We start from the raw sequence: 12,588 nt of genomic DNA on the forward strand, positions 1-12,588 counted from the left end.
GGCGACGGAAACAAAACCCGACGGTATATGATACATGAACTCTCGAAGTCCGCTGTGGAAGAGCACAAAGCTTCAAGGTTTGTAGTAAGGATGCGCTATATAGGAAGACGCCAGTACTTTAAAATTGAAATCCGTTAAGGTGCTAAATCTGATTTATTGTTAAATTAAATTAAATCTAAAGCATAGTATTTACAGTGTTAGGTTGTGTAATTATTATTATTATTTGTGTTAAAAAAACGATTTTGTATTTAGTTGGGTAAAAGTAGGAAGGTAGAAAAAAATACTAAAAATATGAATTACAAAGATGTAGCTGTTGTATACCAATAGAACTTAAGTTTCAGTCCTATCTCTAGTTGAACAGAGGTATCCACATGTGTTAGCAGCCGCTTAACGTCAGGTGATACGTGTTGATATTTCCAGCCCAACACAAATAATTAAATAAAACTATCCATTAGATTCTCTCTTCGTTGCCATAAAACAAACCGCAAAAAGGTGTTTTCTTTGGCCAAAATTCAAAATCTTTAGGAAATATCTGCCACCAGGGCGTCATTGTCAAGGGCATGTGCCCCTGATGACGCAGGCAATGTCTAACATGTTTAAAATGTTCTACATCGTGATTATCTTTCTACCTACGTTAAATAAATTTGATTAGTAGTATTCATGTAAAAAAATAACTACTCGGTCAAAATTAAAGGAATTTCGTTAAGATTAAATGCATATAAATTGCGCTAGATTATTTCCAAGTGAAATCTAAATTGACACTTTATATTCATATGCAGCATGCAAAATTTTGAATCGTTATTTTATGTTTATAACTACTAAATTCAAAAAATAATCCTTTTTGACATTTCAATTTAATCACGAATCTGCAATATAAAAAATAAAAAACGAATATCTATTTTTTTGTTGTTATTAAATCACTGCATGAGATTAAAAGAATCATATTAGATTATAACCTAATTCACAAAACAGAAACAAGTTGTAATACTTGATTGACGAACATGTCACTAGTGCCATAGAGATAAGCTGACAATTATTATCTTATCTGTCAACAAACTAATCATACACTCCAGCTTTAATTGGATATTCAATGTAATTGAATAAATTAATACACTGTTCTTTAATAAAAGTTATTCGAACTGATATGTAGTTTAGTGCGTCTGTTTTTTTCAACATAATATACAAACATTTTTATTTAAGTTTGTGTTTTTAGAGATCGGTAATGACCTTGTCCCCGGAAAAATAAAATAGATCAAAATTTCGACTACTGCGCATAACAAGTTAAACTAGAAAGTGCGATAATTACAATGAGCTTTTGGCGATTAAAATTCATAGAAAAGAATAAAATGAAGTTTTATTTTAAGCAGCCTGTGTGTAAGTCTCTCGGTTTTTCTTTAAGACTATTTTAAATTCAAAATAAGTTTTAGTTATTTTGATTCCGTGTAATGTTATGATGATTTAAATATAAATCCAATAAAAAAATGTATCTTTCCAACCTACCCTGACATTAGGGAGCGCCTGTGCTTGAGTTCAGATTCGTATTGCCTTGAGATGGAAATAATTTCGAGGCTTACTTCAATTATATGAAAATTGGACGTCGGCGCTCTTTGTTATCACAGAACATTTAATAAAAAAAGGCAGTGTCAACTGCTTTTAATCAAGCCATTGTTGATTCGCGACCTTTTCAACCTTAAACGAAGGAAAGTAAAAAGTCAGATTCGTATACTATTTGATTTTAAAAAGTTTACGTTATTACGTGGATGTTATTATCTTTATTATCAATTTTATTTAATGTCATTTTCGGACGCACGTTTTCTCGCTTTTTGTAAGTATGGTAGTGAAACCCGGTAACGCTCCTCAAATGTATGAAATAACCCAATATTTGTTGAAGCTACTCATCGCATGGTATTTCAGATTTTTTTTTTTTTGTTGTTGCTTAGATGGGTGGACGAGCTCACAGCCCACCTGGTGTTAAGTGGTTACTGGAGCCCATAGACATCTACAACGTAGACGCGCCACCCACCTTGAGATACAAGTTCTAAGGTCTCAGTAAAGTTACAACGGCTGCCCCACCCTTCAAACCGAAACGCATTACTGCTTCACGGCAGAAATAGGCAGGGCGGTGGTATCTACCCACGCGGAGTCACAAGTGGTCCTACCACCAGTAATTACGCAAATTATAATTTTGCGGGTTTGATTTCTATTACACGATGTTATTCCTTCACCGTGGAAGTCAATCGCGAACATTTGTTGATTACGTATTTCGTTAGAAAAATTGGTACCCGCCTGAGATTCGAACACCGGTGCATCGCTTCAACACGAATGCACCGGACGTCTTATCCTTTAGGCCACGACGACTTGAAACCTTTCAAAATATATTTACTGCTGGTAGGACGTCTTGTAAGTCCACACGAGTAGGTACCACCAACCTATCTATTTCTGCCGTGAAGCAGTAATACGTTTCGGTTTAAAGGATTGGACAGCCGTTGTACTGTAAAAACTGAGACCTTAGAACTCATATCTCGAAGGTGGCGGCATTTACGTCGTAGATGTATATGGGCCCCAGTAACCACTTAACACCAGGTGGGCTGGGAGCTCGTCCATCCATCTAAGCACATAAAGACATATAAGAAAATTTAAGGATTGGTATTAAACTTATTATAATATACCATACATACTATAGAGATCTCTTCGAAATGGCACGGAGAAAGACCAGTGACAAGTTAACTAATAGCAGTCTACCCAGTAGGTAACGGCTCCGAGTCGAGTATTTATTACAAATAAACAGTATTTATTAACTATACTATACTACTAAAACTATACTACCAAATAAGCACTATTAATTAATTAATTAATTACTCTACGTACGAAACATAGTTTATTGTTCTTGTATTTGGCTGTGATCCTAATCACGAATTTCATTATTTTTGTTTTTCTAATATCGTCAATGACTAATATTTTCTAAGTTTTTGCCAACAATGACTACATTGAGGAGACGAAACATAAGACATGTATAATAGATGTTTTTTATTAGAAACAAAATAAAAATGTTTGCTACGAGATACAAAGTTATTATTGAGAACATCGTTCAATAAGATAAATGGGTAGGACGTAGGTACCAACTCATGTGCACTCACTACACACAACGTCGGCTACCACCAGTGCTAAATATAACGGAGAACAGCTAGGGTAGGATATACGGACGGATTATAGGCAATATCGGTATTTAGTGATTTGAGGTTTTTTTTTTTGCGGTCATGGCATACCTGGTGCTAAATGTATACAGAAGCCCGTGAAGATCACAACATCGTTACCGCCAACCTCCTTAACATTTGTAATATGTCACAATTGTACAGTAGTTACGCAATGTTACTAAGTTGCGTAAGTTAGGTTTTTTTTTTTGATGTGAAATATCTATATCCGCACGTAAAACCGATTTCTGGCGTGGCGACGCATGCCGTGGCGACGCGTCGCCATTTTTTTGTAATATTATATTTTATCATTATGACATATTTAGTTCCTATCACAATCTGTTCTTTTCTGCATATTACTTTTACAAAATAATGTCGATGTTTCACATCTGCAAGGCGTCCCGTGACGGCGCACATTTTTTTTTCAAGTTTGTTAGCTTTCACAAAATTACTACCACGGTCACGATATCCTTTCATGATTATAGTTATTCATGAACATCATATTTGATTAGAAAAACTTGTGATTTAAACACCGGCATAGGCGCATCACTCATCACTCCGACGCTAAAGTCTTATAGGTCTAGGTTCTAAACCAAGTAACCATCATAGTCCATTAAGTGCATTTCGCATAACTGTCTCTTCTTAATAAAAACTTATGACCTAAAATTTCCCTTTGTATATTTTTTATTGCTGCACGGTGTACTATGAAATAATTACCACACCATATTTAACAAACAAAAAAAAACAGATAAAAGTAGCCCATGCTTGCAACGTCGAGTATAGAATTCAAACTATTAAATAGCAATGGAATTAATTGCCAATTTCTACAATCATCTTTTAATGATTCTAAAATAAAATAAACGGTATTTTATTGACTTTTGAATAAAATATGGCAGAGCCATAGATCGTTAAATCTATACATATAAATAAAATTGGAGTGTCTGTTTGTAATATTGAAATAACTGCTTTTTACTACATGCATATGAATATATATACGGTACATACACCAAAATATCATTTTTTACAATTTTTGTCTGTGTGTCTGTCTGTTTGTTCCGGCTAATCTCTGGAACGGCTAAACCGATTTTGACTAGACTTTCACTGATAGGTAGCTGATGATATAAGGAGTAACTTTTTTTAGACTAGCTTCGCCCCGCGGTTTCACCCGCGGTACGATAATAACCGCGGGTAAAATCGCGGGACTCACCTATCAATAATAAAATTTAATGTTTCCGGAGCGAAGCGAGGGTGGGTCGCTAGTATTTTTAAATAAAACTTAGGCAAGAAAATCTTTTGGAACGAAGCCATCACCCATTACGGTAAATAAAGACTTTTCCTGTGGTGGATTGTGTATTTTATTTCACACTTAACAGCAAATAAAATTAAAGAGAAACCTTTTTGCGAAAACAACATCGAAATTAGTAAGTGGAACAACATTTCGTATCCCGCAAGCACCTGAATGATGCCGACGTTATGAATTATTACGTGACCCTCAATGTCAAATCTAACAGATTACATAATATTTAATTAATACTTTATTATTCAGTGGAATGGTTAGGGAAAAAATTACAAAAATTATGATAAAATTCCTTTATTTTCATACAAAATTGTTATATTTATTTTATTTTATTATTGCTTAGATGGTAGGACGAGCTTACAGCCCACCTTATGTTAAGTGGTTACTGGAGCTCATAGACATCTACAACGTAAATGCGCCACCCACCTTCAGATATAAGTTCTAAGGTCTCAGTATAGGTACAACGGCTGCCCTACCCTTCAAACCGAAACGCATTCCTGCTTCACGGCAGAAACAGGCAAGGCGGTGGTACCCACCCGCCCGGACTCACAAGAGGTCCTACCACCAGTAATTACGCAAGTTATAATTTTGCGGGTTTGATTTTTATTACACGATGTTATTCCTTGACCGTGGAAGTCAATCGTGAACATTTGTTAAGTACGTATTTCATTAGAAAAATTGGTACCCGCCTGCGGAATTCGAACACCGGTGCATCGCTACATACGAATGCACCGGACGTCTTATCCTTTAGGCCACGACGACTTCATTATTAATTTATATTCCAAAACAATGTTTCGATATATGTATGCATTAAATACATTCGGATCAAGGGCGCAATTATGTCAATCCACTTAGAAGTGAATTATGCACTATGGAATTGAATATTCGGCATCCGTTTAAAGTTAAAAGTGTTTATCGATAATTTCCTTAAACAATAATGTGACATCCGGCTCCTATCTAATTCATGTTGTGCGATAGTCAATAAGCTTGGAAACAAATTTATTGCGACTTTGGAATGTCAATTTGCTGCACTGTTGATATGAAAAAGCCGATAAAATTGCATATTTATTTAGCATAAAAACTGCTGCATTTTTCAATAGTCTGAATGAAGACGATGAAGGCAAGATGCAATTATTAAAACATCTTTAGCAATTATTTCAATTCCATAATTCAACAATGTTTGAACCCCGTTTCCGACCGCGTTCAATATTGAATGAGTTTTGTGAAAATGCAATAATAACTAGACTTTTATTAGTTAAATTTTGGTCGGGTATCTCCTACTCGCATCAGCGTATCACCATCAACATTTAGAATTTTTTATATTTTATTTTATCAGTATTATGGTTTCCTGGTAGTTGTGTTCACACAGTTTTGACAGACGAAACAATATAATAACCACAATCAAACAATTAATTAAAATTCTTCGTTGATTCTAGCTGAGACATTAAATACTCCTTGCTAAACAAAATAAATAAAAAAGTTGGAGTAGGTACACGTTTACACTACTCATACTTTTATGTATCTCTGAAGTCTCGGAGGCGGAAAGTTCGAAATTGTTACAAACACTTGTAACTTTGCTAGCATTTACAACAATTCGTTGGAAGAGTTTCAATAGAAGAAATAAATACAAATAAGTATACAAAAATGAAAGTAGAAGAGAAAAGATTTGTTCATCACTAGGGCAAAAAATTAATTGATTTATTTACACTTCTGATAGCATACTACGTACGTATGTTCACTACATATAATGTCAAAGTCTAGTTTACTGATCTCTTTCTCTTATCTCTCTCTCTTTCTCTTTCTATTATGATAGATTTACAAATGTAGATAAGGAACCACAAAGAAAGCCATAATGAAACGGAGTGTCGCGGGGTTAGGACAAACGAAATAGTTTCTTAGTGAATATAACTCATATCAGTCCGGAAAGCGTTGTAAAGTCAGCTGAAACATTTGCTTCAAGCCCCCACAGGGCATTTCAGCACTAGGGAGTGCCTACGTAAAATTAACTTGGCGGCATTTAACACAACTAGCCGGTTCTATATTTGGGGCAAGTGAAATTATTCATCACATACTTTATGAGTGCGAGATCCTGGAACGGACAATAATTAACATCTTTCGCAATAGATATCCAGAATAAAATGTCTGAAGGCTGTTTTCTTCGAACGCTTTTTAATGATTTATGCCGGCGGCGGTGAGAAGTGGAGAGACCAAGGGAATAACACAAAAGACCACAATGGTCGAAATGTTCGAATTATTCGCCCAAGCCCTAAAATTCCAGAAAATTTTATTATAAGACCGAAATTAATATTAAAATTTTTAGACCACATTGAAATCGCAGATAGATGAAAATACCATCCTACCCTAAAGCAGTCATTGTTGCAGTCAGTTCATATTTCGAAAACTTCTAAATGCTATCTATACAGGTACAATGATTCGGAGCATTACTCTTAAGTTGATTTATTAATTATTACCACCTTTCTTTCAGGCTCGAAGCAGGCATGCCTTTCGATTTATAGGATTAGGAATGATCGGTTTGCAAACAAGAGACCAGTTGAGACCTCGAACTTGTGTCTTATCTTATTAAAATCAACTAACATACTAATCTCTCAATCTTATCAAATAAAAACAACTCGCATACGACCAATGCGATTTATTAGCCGCAGACACCGTTGCATTACTTGAAAGAACAAGCTACAAAGCTCGGATGGGCATTTAAACAAGAAAACACACATACAATTTATTTTTAGCATGAGAAGCACAAAAACGAGTTAGTTTTAACGGCTATGGTTTACATGTTAAATCTGTTAAATTTTACTATGGTTGGTGTAAGCGTGTTGTAAGCACAGTTAGCTACCACCATCTAGCCTATATCTGCTTCAAATAATGTACGTGTTTCTGTTTAAAGTGTTACACAAAGCGTTTGTAAGTTCGTGTTTTGTTTAACGCTATTCGACTATGAATAAACCGGCATAAAAAGAAAGATGAGGTTCTCAATCCGCGGAGGCGTATATTTTTAAAAGTTATGTTCGCTCTTATAGTTTAAAAACTGACAGACAACTAACTGTTTTTTATGATTTTATACACACGACACGCTGCGAGTTAAAAATGTACGACACAACAAAACAGGAAGTTAGATACATCACAAGTCTTAAGAAACCAGTCATGTTTATATGACTTCAGATATGTTGTTTGATGTAAAGTTTCGACTTTCAAGGCGATAAATGGAGAAGGTCAATCTGTACATCAATCACTAATAACTTAACATGATGATTCCAAATTAACTGACTTAATGATTCTAAATTTACTGGCGGTTGGACCTCTTGTGAGTCCGCACGGGTAGGTACCACCACCCTGCCTATTTTTGCCGTGAAGCAGTAATGCGTTTCGGTTTGAAGGGCGGGGCAGCCGTTGTAACTATACTGAGACCTTACAACTGATATCTCAAGGTGGGTGGTGCATTGACGTCGTAGATGTATATGGGCTCCAGTAACCACTTAACACCAGGTGGGCTGTGAGTTCGTCCACCCATATAAGCAATAAAAAAATAAAAAACATAATAAATAGATTTTACAATTTCTATTCATTTGTTACATTATGAATGGTGTTTTTTAGTATCTATCACCTGTGTAATTTTTTAATGTAATTTTAGAACGGTCAATATTTATTTTCATATCATGTCCAACGATTTGGACAATAGGTTTTCCGATGAAAAGCTTTCCTTCGGATCTCTCGGCCTATTCTGTGTTAAGCGGTTTGTAATCAAAGCAGGCAAGCAAATCATTTACAAAATTTACAATATACTTTTACTTTATCCGAAATTCATCCCGACCACAAAAGCCTCTTTGGCACTAAGCCAACGTTTTTATAGAAAAAATCAATTTGTTCCCTCTTCAATTCAATACCTAATTTTCAACAAGTCTATTAACAGCTAATATTCGCTATTTAAATAAAAATCATAAGTTTCGTATTGAAAAGGGTTCATAGGACATCAAAATTGGAAGTTTTCGAACCAAAGCAAACACTTAAATTTTATGAGCGGATGCAACCAAGCCGGTGCAGCAATAAATGTGCCTCAAAAACGCCTCACAGCGACTGAAAAGGACGCGCCGCGCCGTAGCACTATTACTTTAGAAATGGATATTGGCTATTATAACAGGTTTCGTTTGATTGTAGATAATGAAGTTTTTTATTGGTGTTTTAAAAGTCTGTAATTAATAGATCCTTATTAGATAACTACTATTGTCAATTTGAAATCTGAAGTCTTGAAGAATCCTTAGGACAACGAATGCTCGGCAAAGAAGACTTTTTATTTCTCATCTTTTTGTACAATGTAGCCGTAACAAATACGCATTATGGTTATTTACTTTTAATATTGTAGATTAAGTACTCGTGATAAAGTTCAAGTTTGCCAAGAGTTTTCTAGAGCATATCATTGAATTTTAAACACTTCAACCTGTTTGCAGAGTGTGACAAGAAAATCTGGATTATAGTGTGGTCAAGCGAGTGAGCATTTCACCGGGTGAGCAGCAGATCAGTGAGGTGAGCTGTGCAGGCGTGACCCACGAAACTAGGTTACGCCCGAGTCGCTTACTTGAACAGATTACTTTTCATCTCTAGTCTTTCGTAATACACTAATATCCAACAATTTAGTAAGATTAACAAAGCCTAATCTTTTTAAGACTTTTTTTAAATTACAGTTCAAGGACGTTACTAAATATTCGAGAATTTTCTCAAAATGAATGCAGTGAAGCAACTAAATTTCAACTTCATTACCTTCATTAGGTACCTATCCTTAGTATTAGTATTTATACTCCTATTACAAGGAATGTATGTATTTTGTCAATTATTTTATCTAATAACTATGATAATATTAACTATTATATAGCCTTAGGTAAACCATTTAATTAAAAATTCTATTTTACTACTACCAATCATAAATAATTATTTTAGTCGTTTGTATTGTACATCATTATTTCTGATAAAATCTTGATAACAAATTGGCAACCATTGAACAATGAAATTGGAAATGCTAATTAGGTAATTAATATAATATTTATATATGTTATGATTTACTATAATTAAATTACAATGTATTAAGTTACAATGCGCTTTTATGAATCAGATTACGTATAATATTGAAATACAACAGTTGACTAGATTTGAAGCCGCGTAGTGGAAACAGATAGAGTAGAATTAGAGTAGAAGTGGTGAAATATTATAGCTTAAAAAAATTTTGAATATGCAATGTAATCTCCAATACCCTAATAGATGCATGCAATAGGTACATACAGCTGTTATTAAATAGTATTTCCCTATAGGATTACTAGCACTGTAACCACAATTTGAAACAACATGAAATTTTTAACACATCGGATTATTCCACAATGATAATATTGAAAATGCTTTTTGCTGATTAACTTCTTAAAAAAGTTTTTAACAACAAAGGTTTATGGTTTACAATTTTCTACATGAGCTTGTTGTAGTATCATCTACTAGTAAAGAACCGGTTTTCGGCGGCTAGTAGGTAATTCACATTCGATAAGGCAAGTTTGTAACATAGAACGGACGCCAACAAAAATATTCGGTCTTCAACTTACCTCTAGTAAGAATCCTCGAGGGCGACGTCCCTCCAGCACGCCGGACGGATCGGGCGCCGCGTAACGAACATAAACACTCCACAAGAACAAATATTACCTAATATTTATGTTTACACTACACTCAGAATATGTTCGGACACTGAAATCCAGTAGTATAGTTTGTTTTTAGTCACTAATTGAGAAGTTATGCGCGCATGTCCGTTTTATCTCATTAAAATCGCTTAAATGTCGAATAGCATCTCCCACAACTGCCGCTCGATGACTGGATGAGTGAAGCGGGCGCGCGCCGTTCGTTTAGTTGGGTATGGAAGGCGGGGTGGTAGTGCGGCGCGCGGTACGGGGAATAAGAATTTTCAATGAAGTAAAATAAAGGTATGAATGGATTTGTAATTAAAGTAATTGAATACTAACACTACTTTTAATAGAGTTGCCATTTCTTTTTACTCATCTTTCTTAGTAAAAAATATTATCGTAATTAAATTGAATAAATAAGAATATTATGCGGGTAGGTTCAGGGGATACAAATACAGGTAAACAAACGTAAATATTTAAGGAAGTCTAAGCACTTAGGTTTTAATTTTTAAATGATCAATGAGTATCGAAAAATAGTCATAGAAATTTTAAAACTCTAAAGTGGATTTCCATCTATAGTTTTTATTTGACTAGTTACTGTACTTCGACGCGAAGCAAAGATTCAGCTTATCAAATCGAATATGTCCAGGAAGACGATTTCTTTAATATTTTAACTTTAGTATGATCAAACTCAGTTGTCAAAAATGTCTAACATTTGCATAGGTTGCACCTAGCAACCATGTCTTCAAGAATATCGGGAATACCTAATACTGAAACATCAGAAATCCACATTCTATTAACAATCCATATTATATAATAATCATGAAGTGATTTTACATCATTTTCTCTTTGATCGTCAAATCGGAAAGCTTTATATTAAGCTTTCCGATTCACTACCGATAAACTTCTTTTTATGGAAATTTCCCAACTATAAACTCGATTTTCGAAATAAAGCATGATCCAGGTCATTGGTATTTAAAACTCTATTGGAAGTCTGCACTGGTCTTATTCTTTTCAGAGACTAATTACGTTTTCCGTAACTATTGAAATTTGGCACCATTCAGATTATCCAAAAACGGCTATGATATAAAATATCTTAACTTAACCTACTTTAAAATGAAATTAAGTTTTCAATAAATAAATGTTTCAAGTTATTTTAGATATTTTGATTGTAGGTATTACGTGAAAAGGTAATAATAAGCTTATATTGCATTCGAAACTATTTGCTTGCGAGAATCAGGGACGTACCTGATCGAATAAAACTGAAAACAATCACAATTTATTCATTTTTATTAGCTTGGTATGTATGCACGTTTGTTCCTTTGTATACAACGGCATCTTTGAACGTCAATTTGAATCCTTCTGGCTGAGCTTATGTTCGCCCTCCTGTCCTAGTGAAGGTGGAAAGGCCTCCGGGCCACCAGTAATTCTACAAACAAAAAAAATGCGTCATTTTCACGGATTTCAAGGCGTCCAATTAACTTGAAAAATTGGGCATGCATCAAGGACCGATGACAATACGGTAATTTTATAACTTCGTTCTAATATCCTGACCAGTATCAACAGATTAAAATACTATAATAATTAAATAATAAATAACCGGGAACAAATTACGTACGGTCATCCGGCTCCATTTAAGGATTCCCGGTGTTACGGGCACCAGAGATTGACAAACATACTTATATACAATATAAATATGTACAAACATAGATAATAATATCCCAGACAAAGAGCAAACAAACCGGTTCATCACACAATGTTTGCCCGATGTGGGAATCGAACCCACGACCCTCGGCGCAACAGTCAGGGGTGCTAATCACTGCACCACCGAGTAGGTAAAAGATCACAATAATAACCAGAATAGCCGGGGGCAAGTCCACGTGGTCATCTGGCCCCCAAATAGGATACCCTGCACTGTGGGAACTAAAGACTCATATACATATACAGGGTGTCCCAGAAAGAATAAATAATCTTGTAACACCTTATAGTAGAGCTATTGGGGGCTTAAATTAAAAATAAAATAAAAAAATCTCAGTTAGTACCCAAAGTTAGTACCCAAGTTAGTACCCCCGGTAGGCAGCGGCTTGGCTCTGCCCCTGGCATTGCTGAAGTTCATGGGCGACGGTAACCACTCACCATCAGGTGGGCCGTATACAAGAGCAATAAAAAAAATAAAAAAATAGGTTTTTTTTTTAAAAAGTTGATATTTTCCATAATGCTGTGCGTTTCTGGAATATACAACAGCTACAAATAAATGAAATCCATAGGCTTTTTAGTCTTATAATATTCTACATGGAATATACTAAGGAATATGCAGGAAATCGTATCAGTAGCTAGTGTATTTTTTTTGTAAAAGTTTATCTGAACTTAAATTTGAATCATGAAAGGACAAACCCGAAATCCATACAAACTTGGGCCTGGCGTTACAGTG

General features: G+C 34.8%; 1 protein-coding gene across 8 annotated transcripts in view; it reads right to left on the bottom strand.

Moving 5' to 3' along the window:
* LOC114248717 (adenylate cyclase type 1) overlaps positions 1–10,363 on the bottom strand; it is a 102,105-nt gene extending 91,742 nt beyond the window's left edge. For all 8 annotated transcript variants that reach the window (XM_089730339.1, XM_089730338.1, XM_089730336.1 and 5 more), the window contains exon 1: positions 10,086–10,363. The gene's annotated coding sequence lies outside the window, so the exon portion shown is untranslated. The remainder of the gene's footprint in view (positions 1–10,085) is intronic.
* Positions 10,364–12,588: the final 2,225 nt, after the last annotated feature.

The sequence above is a fragment of the Bombyx mandarina genome, chromosome 10, assembly GCF_030267445.1.
Source record: "Bombyx mandarina strain Sakado chromosome 10, ASM3026744v2".
Lineage (NCBI taxonomy): Eukaryota > Metazoa > Arthropoda > Insecta > Lepidoptera > Bombycidae > Bombyx > Bombyx mandarina.